Source organism: Pteropus vampyrus, unplaced genomic scaffold (genome assembly GCF_000151845.1).
Source record: "Pteropus vampyrus isolate Shadow unplaced genomic scaffold, Pvam_2.0 Scaffold120, whole genome shotgun sequence".
NCBI lineage: Eukaryota > Metazoa > Chordata > Mammalia > Chiroptera > Pteropodidae > Pteropus > Pteropus vampyrus.
The window spans coordinates 3,002,929-3,016,123 of NW_011888901.1; positions in this window are offsets into that span (position 1 = coordinate 3,002,929).

Here is a 13,195-nt window from a genome sequence, read left to right on the forward strand (position 1 = left end):
CACACACGCGCGCGCGCGCGCGCGCGCGCGCGCATGCGCTCACCCACGCCTCTACCAATTTCCCTGCCTCCATCCCAGTAAGTCACAGCCGCCCATCCTTCTCAACTTCCTGCCCTTCTTCCGCAGCCGTGCTCTCCTGAACTCCCCACTTTAGTTTCTGGTCCCAGCACAGCCTATTCTACTGGCTTAAACCAAGTCTCACTTACGTGTTTCCAGCTTCCATTCATTCGGCTTCTCTCTCTCTCTCTCACCTAGCTGGATACCTGCAGGGTATCTTTGCAAGGCTACGTCTGACTTTTCCATCCTTGAGACCTTCTTCCTCATAGAGGATGGTGGTGCTTCCAGGAGTGTCTCTGGCCCTCCTGACCTGCTTTGGTCCGCTTTTCTCCTCTCTTATCCAGAGGCACCTTCTCTCTCACAGCACACTCTTCCAATGCTCCCTCTTTCCTTCTCCCCAGCCAGAGAGGGCCCCTTTATCTCTCTCATAGCTTTATCATGCTTTATTGAAAATGTGTTTACTTGTCTTGAACCCTACAAAGTTGATAGTTCATTCATTTCTTCAACAAGTGTTTATTAAGTATCTACTCTGTTAAATATTAACGTAGTGCTAAGTGTTAGGGGTATAATGGGAAGAAAAACAGACACATGGGCAGAGACAATGTTATATTTATTTCTGTGACCTGGAATATATAGTTACTCAATACATTGTGAATGGATGGATGAAAGAAAGAATAAATCTTCTCCCTATCCTGTTGGGCAACCTCGCCAATATTTTGTCTGCTGGTTAATTATGCAAAACACAAGCTCACTATGCCAAGATAGATTTTACTTTTTCAAATTCCTGTATATCCATTATGTCCCTGTGTCTCTGAAGCTACCCTCTGAGGTGGCTTTGGTCCAGTTCTAGCATTCCATTTTATTAAAGCTCAATGAGTACATGTCAAATGGCTCACTGATGGTGGAGCCCAGATCATATCTGACCCTGGGCCTTTTCAATTCTAGCCCAGCATTCTCTAAGTGGCATATAGGCCTGCATGTCCCCATCTCCTATGCCTGCCACATGCTTCCCAACCAGAATCTCAGGAAAATGGGAAAAGGGGGAATAGGCTGATTCCCAATTTCCGTTTAATTCTCTTCCAGACGCCTCCTGGACCCTCTCTGGCACAAAAGGTATTGCTTAAGAGGAAGGTTCATTTAATGGATTTTAAGATATGATTTTCTTTCTTATCTGCTCCTTAACCTATACCCTTGCCCCCGATTATCTTTCTGAAGCATGGTAGGCTCAGCTCTATCTTAATTGGATTTTCTGACAGTCACCAGGAACTTGAGGCTGAGTCTTGTGGTTGGGTCAGTTCATTTCCATGATTAGATTTATTTACTTAACATAACTGGGAGGCCTTGTGTACCTAGGCTAAGAGAGACAGAAAGCTCCATAAATGCTATCTGGACTCTGCGCTAATGGCAGCTTTGGTTCCATGCCAGTGACTTTAACCTCACCCACTTATGGCTCTTGAGATCACTGCGTTGGCAAGGCCAAGGCTTCTGGGACTCTCGGCTGCTGCCTTGAACCAATAGCCTGTCACAGGGAAGATGAAGAGGGGCACTGGAGGAACTGAGTCACCAGAAGTAAAGGACAGCTCTGCCTCTCCTGTGGTGCACTGCAGACAGCATGGGCTCCATTATACATCAACTGGGGCTTCTTGGGTTTTATTCTCTGAGTTCTAAGATTTTATCTGTAAAATAAGAATAATAAAGACCATCTTACGGGATTGCCACAATACTTAATGAGGCAATGTCTGTAAAGTGACTATCTCAATGGTTTTCACAGAGTGCACCCAACTCTTATGTGTATCTCTCTGATGTGAGCACACATAAACTCAGACACAGTACACACACATGCATGTATGTGTGTGTACTGTGTCTGAGTTTATGTGTGCTGTACATATGCATGTATGTGTGGGGGGAGTTTATGTGTGCTGTACATATGCATGTATGTGTGGGCAGGGATTCTTTAAGCACACATAAACTCAGCACACATAAACTCAGACACAGTACACATGCATGTATGTGTGTGTACTGTGTCTGAGTTTATGTGTGCTGAGTTTATGTGTGCTTAAAGAATCCCTGCCACTGGCCTGCTCCATGGTCATGTAGCTCTTCCCCACATGGTCACGTAGCTCCTTCATAGTGCAACAGAGCTGCCTGCAACCCAACAGACATGCAGTCATTTGACAGAGGCTGTCACCTTCATGGCAATGGAAAAAAAGGGTGCCTCCTCCCTCCATGTACCCTGACATCTGCCCTTTTTAGATGACCTTTATGCTTCAGTATGATTGTAGAGAATGGCAATCATATGCCTAGTTTCTTTTATTAAGTGCATAGTTAATGCTGGTTAATGCTAGTTAAAACTAGTGCTTGGCTAAAGCACTGAGCACTGTGTTTTGTTTTTGTTTTTTTAGTTATAAGTAAATTTTAACATCAACATTATGAATGGTGTTCCCAAGAAAAAAATGATGTTGCGAGAACCCAATGCACAACTTATACATATTGGCCCTGGTAGATCGAGAAACCAGATGAGGAAATAGGTTAAAAGGCATTTGTTAAATGAATCAATTGTCTCAAAGTACTTGCATGCCTAGGATTTGTCACAACTCTTTTGCCTTCTCAGGGTCTTTCTCCTCAATTTCCAATTAGGGTTGCCAGATAAAAAACAGGATACCCACTTAAATTGGAATTCAACCAAGTGCTGTTTTTTGCTCCCCACAAATCTCCATGGAGTAGGCAAAAGTCTCCCATTTCACATATGTGGAAATTAAGTTTCAGAGAAGTAAGAGTTGGAAGAGAGATTCTTTCCAGCACTATGTGGTCTCCTCTCCTCAGGGATAGAGCCCAAGCCCTGGGGTTTCTGACCTGAGAATTCTCCTTAGCATCTGCCAGATGCTTGAAAGGACCTCATGTTTAGATAGGAAAGGACATCTCTGAGTTAGGGAACAAATATGGTTTGAAGAACTTGCTGAATTACCACTTTGTCTGGCCAGAGCCTCGCCCACATCAAAATCACCTGTACAATCCACCACCGTTCTTGCTAAAGAACAAAAAACAAACAACAACAAAAAACAGAAACAACAACAAAAACAGAAACAACAACAAAAACAAAACAAAACAAAAACAAAACAAAACAAAAACAAAAACAAAACAAAGAAATTGAAACTTTGAGCTTCCAGAAGGCAGCACACATTTGGAGACACTTTTGCCAACATAGCTTGCAGGAATGTGAAACACTTTTGTCATTTTTTAGAAGCAGGGGAGACAGAAAAAGGCCATATTCTCATGTCTTCAAGTTTCCAATAATAAAATGAAAAAAATTTCCCTTATTCTCTTGCCTTTTCGATAGATATAAATACTCTTGTTTCTAATTTCCCATGATTTCCTGAAATTCCCAGTCTCTCTCCTTTGATGAGGGCTGGTGTTTGCCACAGTCTCAGGCTGAGTCTACCGGCAAGTGACTTTTTAGATAACTTTAAAAAATCTGTTAGAAATGGCAGTATTGTAGAGACCTGGGTAGGGTTAGGTGAAGCACACTCCACAAATCTACACAGAAAACACAAGACAGACCTGAGTTCAAAAGACTATCCTGCTGTTTGTGCAACAAATCCTCAGTCTCTCTGAGCCTCAGTTTTGGAATGTGTAAAATGGCAGCAACTATAAGTGTATCACAGGAACACCTTGAGAAATGAATGAGATGACATTTGTGAAGACATGGGACAAGATCTAGCCCATGTTGGGCTCTCCCTATATGTTTATCATTTCCCCCTCAGCCATTTTAACCACCTTGATCCCCACTATAGGCTGCTCCTATGTGACTCTTGTTTAATTTAGCTCCATGAAGCTGTTGTGGGTCCTATGTCTAATTATTAAATTTTTATTTAGATTATTTTGTGTCATACTCCCCTACAAGTGGAGTTCTATCAAGGATAAATTTGCTTTGTATTTCTCCCACTAATGCAGGCATCTTGGGTGCTGATCAGTCTTTAAACTGGCAATTCACAGAGAATGGAGGTTCTGTTCCACTTTCTTTGTATAATGCCATATGGCCACTTGACACACTTGTCTTTGAACCACATATGACTGTAAACATTTGACAGAGGAGTGAAAGAAGCCTCTGACACTAAGTGCGTACCTACCAATGGGTCACTCAATCCCTTTGAGCCTCGATAGTCTCATTGGTATGACAGGGATAATGGACAGTGTCTCCCAGGGTTAGTTTGTGAATGATATGAAATTGTAGATTTAAGAGTGAGCCCTATGCTAAGTGTGAAGTAAACTATTATTATTATTTGTGGTTGTTATTTTTATTCGTAATGTTGTGTAAAAACTACCTATCTACCTATCCGTGGCAAATATTCTTCGTGATTTTCATTGTAATCTCTTACAAAACCATTCTTACACAGACAGCAGCATGTTGGTTAGCAGAGGGGGAAGGGGAGGGAGAGGTAGAATTGAGTAAAAGAGGTCAAATATATGGTGATGGAAGGAGACTTGACTTTGTATGAACATAGAATGCAATATACAGATGATGTGCTATAGAATTGTATACTTGAAACTTATATAATCTTATTAACCAATGTCACCCCAATGAATTTAATAAAATAAAAGAAACCATTCTTCACAAACAGTGGCTCCAATATTGAATAAAGACTGTGCGGCAGCCACTTCAATGAGCATTATCCCCTTTGCAGATCATGGACTAAATGAATTTAAGTTGCACACTCTTAAAAAAATAAATGCAACTCAACATTTAGAATTTTTACCTGCACATTGCAAAGCAAATAACATCTAATTAGCCTTAAAAAGTAGCAATGATTTGTATTTTTTAAAACAAAGTAGCTATTGTTTCTTTTAGAAATTCTATTAACTGTCTTTATGCATTGCGTCAAAGACTATTTCAAAGAGGTTCTCATCTATTCATTCCATAAATATATGAGTCACAGAGGACATGGAGATGAGCGAGACATGGTTGGTCCCTGTCTGCAAAAAAGTCTCAGTCTGGTGGGGAGAACAACTTGGATCAACACACCTGTGTCTGGTGGAAATATACAGAGGATGTAGTGGAGATAGAGAGAAGGGACTTTTCTTCAGACTTGAGGAAGAAACGGGAGGTCAGGAAAGCTTTGTGAAACAACAGGAATAACTGTGTGAGCAATTTCACAGAGAAAGGACAAACACACTGAGCATATTTGGGAAGAGTAAGTAGTACAATGGGGCGATTGAAGGGAGGGGAGGCAAGAAGGCAGAGTTCCGAGATGACCACTGTGACCAGAGCCAGGCCTAGAAGTGTGGGTAGAATCTCAAGAGTTGCAAGCAGAAAAGTGATGTGATCAGTTTTGTGTCTTAGATCAGCAGTCCCCAACCTTTTTGGCACCAGGAACCGGTGCTCCTATGAGAATCTAATGCCTGATGATCTGAGGTGGAGCTGAGGTGGTGATGCTAGCACTGGGGAGCAGCTGCAAATATAGATGAAGCTTCACTTGCTCACCTGCCACTCACTTCCTGTTGTGTGGCCTAGTTCCTACAAACTTGTATGGGTTGGCGACCAGAGGGTTGGGGACCCCTGTGTTAGATTACTGGGAAAATGGAGGATGGGCCTGGGAGTGGCAAGGAAATGTCCCACTGAAGCAGGGAGAAAATTAAAGAATTGTTTCTTAGACTGTAGTCCAGCATCCATATCACCTGGGAGCTTGTTGGAACTACAGACTCTTTATCTTCACTCTAGATCAATTGAATCAGAATTAGCATTTTAACAAGGTCCCTGGGCGATTTGTAGCCACACTGCATTGGAAGACTCTTGAAAAGTTTGGGACTGAACTGGTGTGGGGCAGTGGCATTGGAGATAGAAGCAAAAAAAAATTTAGAATCCTGTCTTAGTCTCCTGTTAACTGAAAAGTGGAATAACTTAGCAGGGAGTTATTGAAGAATTTTTTGGCACATTTTTTTTTAGAAGCTGCTATGTAAATGTGCATTTTGTGCCATCAGATATGTAAATTAGTTAGCTGCCCAGAGTTTATTAAGAAGTCCTAAAATGAACTAAAAGAAAATATGAAAGATAAATTACCTGTGCAGGGCTGTGTTCAGAGAGGGTGCTAGGTAAATACCATTTGCATAGATAATTTAAAGTGAGCGGGGTCTTTCTTAGCTTGTGCTAATAGCCTTATGGGTATTACAGGTATTATGGGAGGCATCCTCCATCCTCCCAGTGATCTAACATGGATGAATAAACAGTGTTGGACCCATGAACGGCTGGCAAGGCCTGGGTGTGGGATGACCTCTCTTTCAGAACATCTCCATTCGTTCAGACATTCGTATACTGAAGATTGTGCTAGGCACCGGAAATATAGAGATAAATCAGACAAAAGTGTAAAAGGGCCACAAACTGAAGGCATTTGAACAGCCATGTGCATGGATGTGATGTGTGCAGCAAGGACAGAGAGCTCAGCACCTTGCCACGCTTTGGCAGGCAGTAGCATTCAGTTCTTAAACACAAGGGTTCTGCATCAGAGCCACCCAGACTCCAAACTCTTCCTCCTGGGGTACCTTGGGCAAGCCTGGTAACCTCTTTGTGTCTCAGCTTCCATAATGCAAAATGAGAAAGATTATACTTCTCAGGGTGGTTATTAGGAGAAGATGAGCATATATGTATGTGAAATGCTCCGTAAAGTCTGTCAATCATCATCATTGTCATCATTGCTATTATTATAGGTACTATATTTAACTTTGTTTTTATTCTTGTGAGAGATACACAAGAACTACAAAACACATGCTCAGCTCTCAAGAAATTTTCTAACTAGTTTGAGAAAGAGTACAGACCCATGGGGGGTGGATCACCTACAGCAGAAGCTAAATATGGGCTCAAGCCCATCTGTGGGATGGGCCATCAGAGTTGAGGGCTCTGTAGAAGGTGCTCTCTATAGACCAAGATACCCAGAAAAATCTTCTCAGGAAAGATGCTGTTGAGGCAGGAACATGAATAAAAGGGCAGGAGTGTCTTCCAGTCACACTAGAAGGGAGATCCCTCAGGAATTGAGAAGAGAAGGATGACAGCAGCCTTTTGGGCTAAGGCCCTCGTTGTGCACACAGGGAGCAGGCCAGGGAAAGGAGGCCAACTTATTCTTATCCAAGGTCACCCAGCTGATGAGCAGTCATGCTGGGACAGGAGCCCAGTTTTCTGGCTCCAACCAAATGCTCTTTCCACTTTTGCAGTAGTGCATCTGCATATAATACCACAGTACACAAGGAGCTCACTAGTAGCTGGGGTTGGCTATATTGTGAGGCCAAATGAGCAAGGTGGTAAAAAAGGAGACTTGGGTTCTAAGTCTACTTAGAGATGAAATTCAACCTCTGTCACAATCAGCTGAGTCTCCTCTAACTTGATTTTTTAAATGGCTCCTCCTGTCTTTTCTCTCCCTCTCTTCCTTTCCTCCTATAGCTTCTGGTGGTTTTCTGGTGATCTTTGGCATTCCTTGGCTTGTAGATGCATCATTTCTAGCTCTGCCTTTGTCTTTATGTGGTGTTCTCCCTGTATGCGTGTCTGTGTTCAATTTCCCCTTTTTGTAAAGATGCCGGTCACATTGGATAAGGACCCTACTCACTCCAGTATAACTTTATTCTAATGTAAGTAATTACGTCTGCAAACGCCTTATTTCCAAATAAGGTCACGTTTGAGGTTCTGGGAGTTAGGACTTTAACATATCATTTTTTGAGGGACATAATTCAACCCATGACACTGGCTCCACACCACTGTGGGTTCCATTGTGTTAAACACATGAACACTTAGAACAGAGCTTGGCACAAAGGAGACAAGTGCTCAGGATTAGGAACTATTTTTCATTGTGATTTCTTTCTAACTGGTCCTCTAGCTCTAACCCCTGCCCTCCAATGTAGCAGAAATGGTAGATAAGTCAACACGGATAGATCTTATTACATCCATACTTAGACCACAGGCCTTGCCGTGTCATTCAAGCTTCTATATATTCTGGCACAAATTAAACCAGCTCTTCTCTATCTTTCCACATTACCTTATTTATGGCTTTATTGTATAATTTATAATCTGCTTTGCATTGTGGTTGGCTGTGAATACTAGCAGCCTCTTTAGGGCAAGATTATTTAATCTATTCTCAAATATAAATTTCTTTGTCTTCATTTTTGTAGACAAAGCTTCGTTCACAACAGTGCCAGACATTCTTCTGGGAGGGACAGGAACATGTGGTGGAGAGAGTCCAGCTCTGTCTATTGTCTTAGTCAGTTCGTGCTGCTATAACAAACTACCATAGTCTGGGTGACTTAAACAACAAACATTTATTTCTCACAGTTCTGAAGGCTGGAAGTCCAAGATCAAGGTGCCAGCCAATTGGGTTCCTGGCGAGAGCTCCCTTGTAAATGGCTGCCTTCTTGCTGTGTCCTCACATGGCAGAGAGATCATCTCTCACGTGTCTGTTCTTATAAGGGCATTAATCTTGTTCAAGAGGGCTCTACTCTTGTAACCTAATCACCTCCCAAAGGCCTCACCTGCAAATACCATCACACTGAGGAGTAAGGCTTCAACATATAAATTGTCAGGAGACTTACACATTCAGTTCATGGCATCTACCCTGTAAGGCTTTGCTCTTTCCATTATGCCCCACTCTGCTCCTTATCTGACATGTTGACCTTTGTCACATGGACTTCTGCTCCTGGGCTCTTTTCTCAAGCCTGGATCCCACTAATTCCCATTCTGTCTTCACCCAGAATATCCTTCTCCCCCAGCTGATGTCTGGAGTTGTTGAGGACAGTGAAAAAATTAACTGACAGGAGTAGCTGATGTCTGGGAGAAGAAAATCATGGTGCACCATGCTAGACAGACAGCGACTGGGAGAACTGCATCTACTACTCTTGAGTCTGCCATTCCAGTTCTGCCTCCTGTGTGGTATGTCTAGAGTCTATGTTCTTTTTATTTTTTATAAAATTATTTTTCTTGTCCATGGTGCCCCTTTCTCCTCACAGATGCTTCATGTCTTCATGCTCCCTGGCCTATATTATATCTAAACCTTTCTTGAAAAAGAAGACACTATCAGTTCTTTACCCCTTAATGCAAGTATAAGTCACGGGATCCTATGTTCTCAGTCTGTTCTCTTTTTAGGGCCTGAATGGATGTTTCTTTATGGAAATATCTGAAGTAAGGAGGCTATAGTAGGAGTGGAGGGTATAGCTGAATGCCTCCACCCCCCTCCCACTTCCAGAGAGAGCTCTTCTTGGCTCTTGGCACCTATCCTATGACAGCTCATCCAGAGATTTAATTCCTTTCTTAGTGAATCAGAAATGGTCCTTTGTGGGACACTATTTGTTATGCCAGCTAGGTGGCATCGTAAAGGGGAAAACAAAGGGGTCTGTGACCTGAAGGTGTATCCATGAAATTGATGAGCTGAGCAGATATGAGAAACACAAATGATTGAAACACAGGGATGTGCGTGTCACCTGCACACAGGAGACATGTTTAAATGCAAACCTCCGGGGGGCAAGAGAGGGACTGAACGGAAGGCAGCGATTAGTCCTGGTGGGGGAATCTGGGAAGCCTGCCTGGAGGTGGTGGCAGAGAGGCAGACCATAGCTGGAAGAAAAGAATGGTTAGAAGTAGTCTGAGAAGGGAGAAAATTAAGTACTGGAGCTAGAGCGAAGAGTCTTGGTAGGGAGCTGAGTTTGGGAATGGGGAGGAGAGTCCTGAAGTTCACACCGAGGAGAACTGATGATGAACGTGCTAACATTCATTTTGCTATCCAAGGGAATTTCCTTCCCACTCCCCTCAGAACTCATCTGCCTTTCCCACAAGTCTTCCGTTTTCAAGCTTTATCTAGCCCATGTACAACCTTGTTGCGAGTTAGAAAAGTACTCTCCCTCTGGCCTACCCATCCTTGCAGGTACAAAGTGTGGCCAGCAGATGGCGCCTCTGTGGGACTTGGAAAAGCCATGGCAAATGATTGAATTTTAAATTTCTTTGATGCCTTCAGCAGGGCATTTCCATGCAAGACAGCCTTGTCTACACCTCCCACGTCCCAGGAGCCCCAGCTTACGGACCCGCTGGACACATCAACCCCATTCACGAATCTATAACCATGACATATGCTGTTCCTTCCATCTGAAGTTCCTGTCTCCTTCACAAATTCAAACTTATTCCTCCAGATTCAGCTCACATGTCCTGCCCTTGTTGACACTTCCTGAGTTTCCAAGGCAGAGGGAGTGATCTGTTCTTTAAGTTTCTGTATTCATCACAGGGCTTGGCACTGCTCATCTACCATCATATTTCAGACCAGTCCTGGCCACAGCAGAGGCTCAGGAACTTCTGTTGATGGAGTAGATGAATTGGGCAATATTCTTCAATGCATTGTCCCATGACTTCTCTCTTTATAGTCTCTAACACAGGAGAGGTGAGTTAAGTAAGTCCCATTAACTTCATTGAGCAGAAAAGAAACTGGTGGTCAAAGAGGGTCCATGGCCTGCTGGAGGTCCCTATCTATCTTTGTAGTGTTTTCTCCCACAGAAACTCTACCTACCCTTATTCATAATGTACTCAATCAAATAAGAGTAATTCCTACTTCTTGGAGAGGCTCTGTACTGTTCTGCCCCTCTGCCTTTATATCCACGCTGTACCCTCTTCCTAAAAGCCTTTCCCATATCTCACTTAAAAACTAACCCAAGTTTAAGGGCCAGCTCAATTGCCATCTTCTCCATGAGGATATCTATAATTTCTGGGCCCAGAGTCTTCGAGGTGCCTTTCTGGTACTTGAACTACATTTTGCCCAGAATCAGTAGTAAGTGTGCTCATATGTCACCTTTTCTAAGAGCTGGAAGTGCTGAGTTCTGGGTCTTATTTGTTATTGTGCCTTTTGGATTGCCGAAGATAATGCCATCTACATAATAAGATGCACGTGTGCTTACCGGGTTGGAGATTGTTCGTGTAAGCTCAATTATATTCACTTGCTTTTTCATTTAAGTATTTTTTGTACCACCTCTTGTCCATATTTTTCCAGAAAAGCTCACAGCAGCTTATTTCATTTTGAAACAGTTAAATCAGTGTCTCAGACTATTTTATTCAAGACCCATAGTAACAAATATATTTTACATCATGATTCTGTATATATATAATTTTCTGAAACTAAACTTTTTCCAAAACAGCATCTCTATTGACAAGGTACAACACACTTTAATATTTTCTATTCAATTCCATTCTGCTTTTAAAAGTGCTACGATCTGTTCCACTGATTTCACAACCCACTAATGGGTCATGGCTCTCAGTTTGAAAAACACTAATTGAAACCACCAAGAGGCAGGATTCTGAGAAAGCATTGGCCAGTCGGCTAACCTGGGTTCTGTCCTTGGAAGGGCATGGGAGGTAGTGGTGGAAGCTGGAGTCAGTGAAGAGGTGTCTAGATCTGGAATCAGAGGTGTTGCCCTCCTGTGGCCACGAGCAGTGATGTGGACCAATGCTCTGGCATATTTACACCTCTCATTCTGTTCCTGTCTGGTACCCAGAGAGGAAGCCCCCTTTGATGACCAACAATGGCAAGGCCCATCCTCTCTACTTCTCTACATTTGCATTACTCTTTTTACCATCCCAACACTATTGTCTCTGTTTGTCATCCAAGACTGTGTAGAGGGGAGCAATGCATTTTGTCCATTCTTACACCTTCAGAATGCCTGGCCTACAGGTACTCAGTGAACACTGGTTGAATAACTGGGTGAGTGAATAAATATATGGTGACTGTAGCATCAGAGTCGTCCTTCATGAGGAGTGCCAGGGTTGCCAACTCCAGTGCCCTCAGGGGTTAGGCAGGTAACATTATCGCATAAAGCAGGGCACTCAGGAGGCAAAAGGCATCACATCCATGAAACTGCTTGGAAAGCCAGTGTCTATGTGAGCACTACTTTCCTGTTACTGCTATAACCCCCCTACAAACGCAATGGCTTAAAATAACAAAAATTTATTCTCTTACAGTTATGGACGCTGGGTGTCTAATTGAATCTTCAGGGCTAAAATTAAGATGGTAGCAAGGCTGGTTTCCTCTTGAGGGTCCAGGGTAGAGTTATTTCTCCCATCTTCCAGCATCTGTTAGCTGCTGGTGTTCCTTGGTTTGTGGCCGCATCCCTCTAAGCTCTGATCACACAGCCTTCTCCTCTTCTGTATCAAATCTCCCTTAGTATTCCTTTATAAAGACCCTTGTGATTACAATTAGGGCCCACTCGAAGTATCCAGAATAATCTCCCCATCTCAATATCCTTAATCATATTTTTAAAATAATTTTTGCCATATAAAGTGACATATCCTAGGATTAAGACGAGGACATCTCTGGGGATCACTCTTCAGTCTACCATACAATGATCAAACAGAGTCAGAGGGAGGGTTGAAGCTAAGAAAAACCTAAGATTCTTCTGGTCCACTCTTCTTACTATAGACACAGGAAAGTGAAGACCGTGTAGCGGGAGTGACATGTCCATGGTCATTTGCTGGTTAAGAGCAAAGCCAAGATTACATTTCAACCTTTGCCATGTCCATAGCAGCTGCTCCTTTGAGCTATGCTGTGGGTCTGATATAATTTTTTGCCATGTGTCCTCAACAGTAGTATCTAAAATGCCAGACGAAGATTCAGCACTTGTATTTTCCACCCTAAAAGTCAGACATGTTGTCAGTCATTTCGGGACTTTTGGAGTTGAACTAATACATGAAAAGCTGGTATTACTTTCCATGGAGATGCTGCATCCTTAAAGTCTGGGGAATTTGGCCCCATGAGCTGCCAGGGTCACCTTAAAATAAATGTAGGTACTCCTCTCTCTTAATCCTATTAATTATTCATGTCTTACTTTCCATTCAAGCTACTCATATTCCAAGTTCTCCATACATTTATTTTCTTGGCTGTAATCATGCAGTTCAATAAATCCAAAGAAGGTTACAGCCCTTATGTTCAGAGGGCCCAAATCCCTTCAGTTCTGCATAGAGAGGGATTAAGAGCTTTAACCTTTTCCCTCTAAATGGAACCAGTGTCAGAAAATAAATACAAGAACTAATGTAAGAAAAAGCACCAGGGAAGACATGACTTGGGTCAATCTTATGGGATACCCAGCCCAATCTGTCCCTGAATGTTTGTGAGGGGCAGGTCCTCTCTAAAGGTGT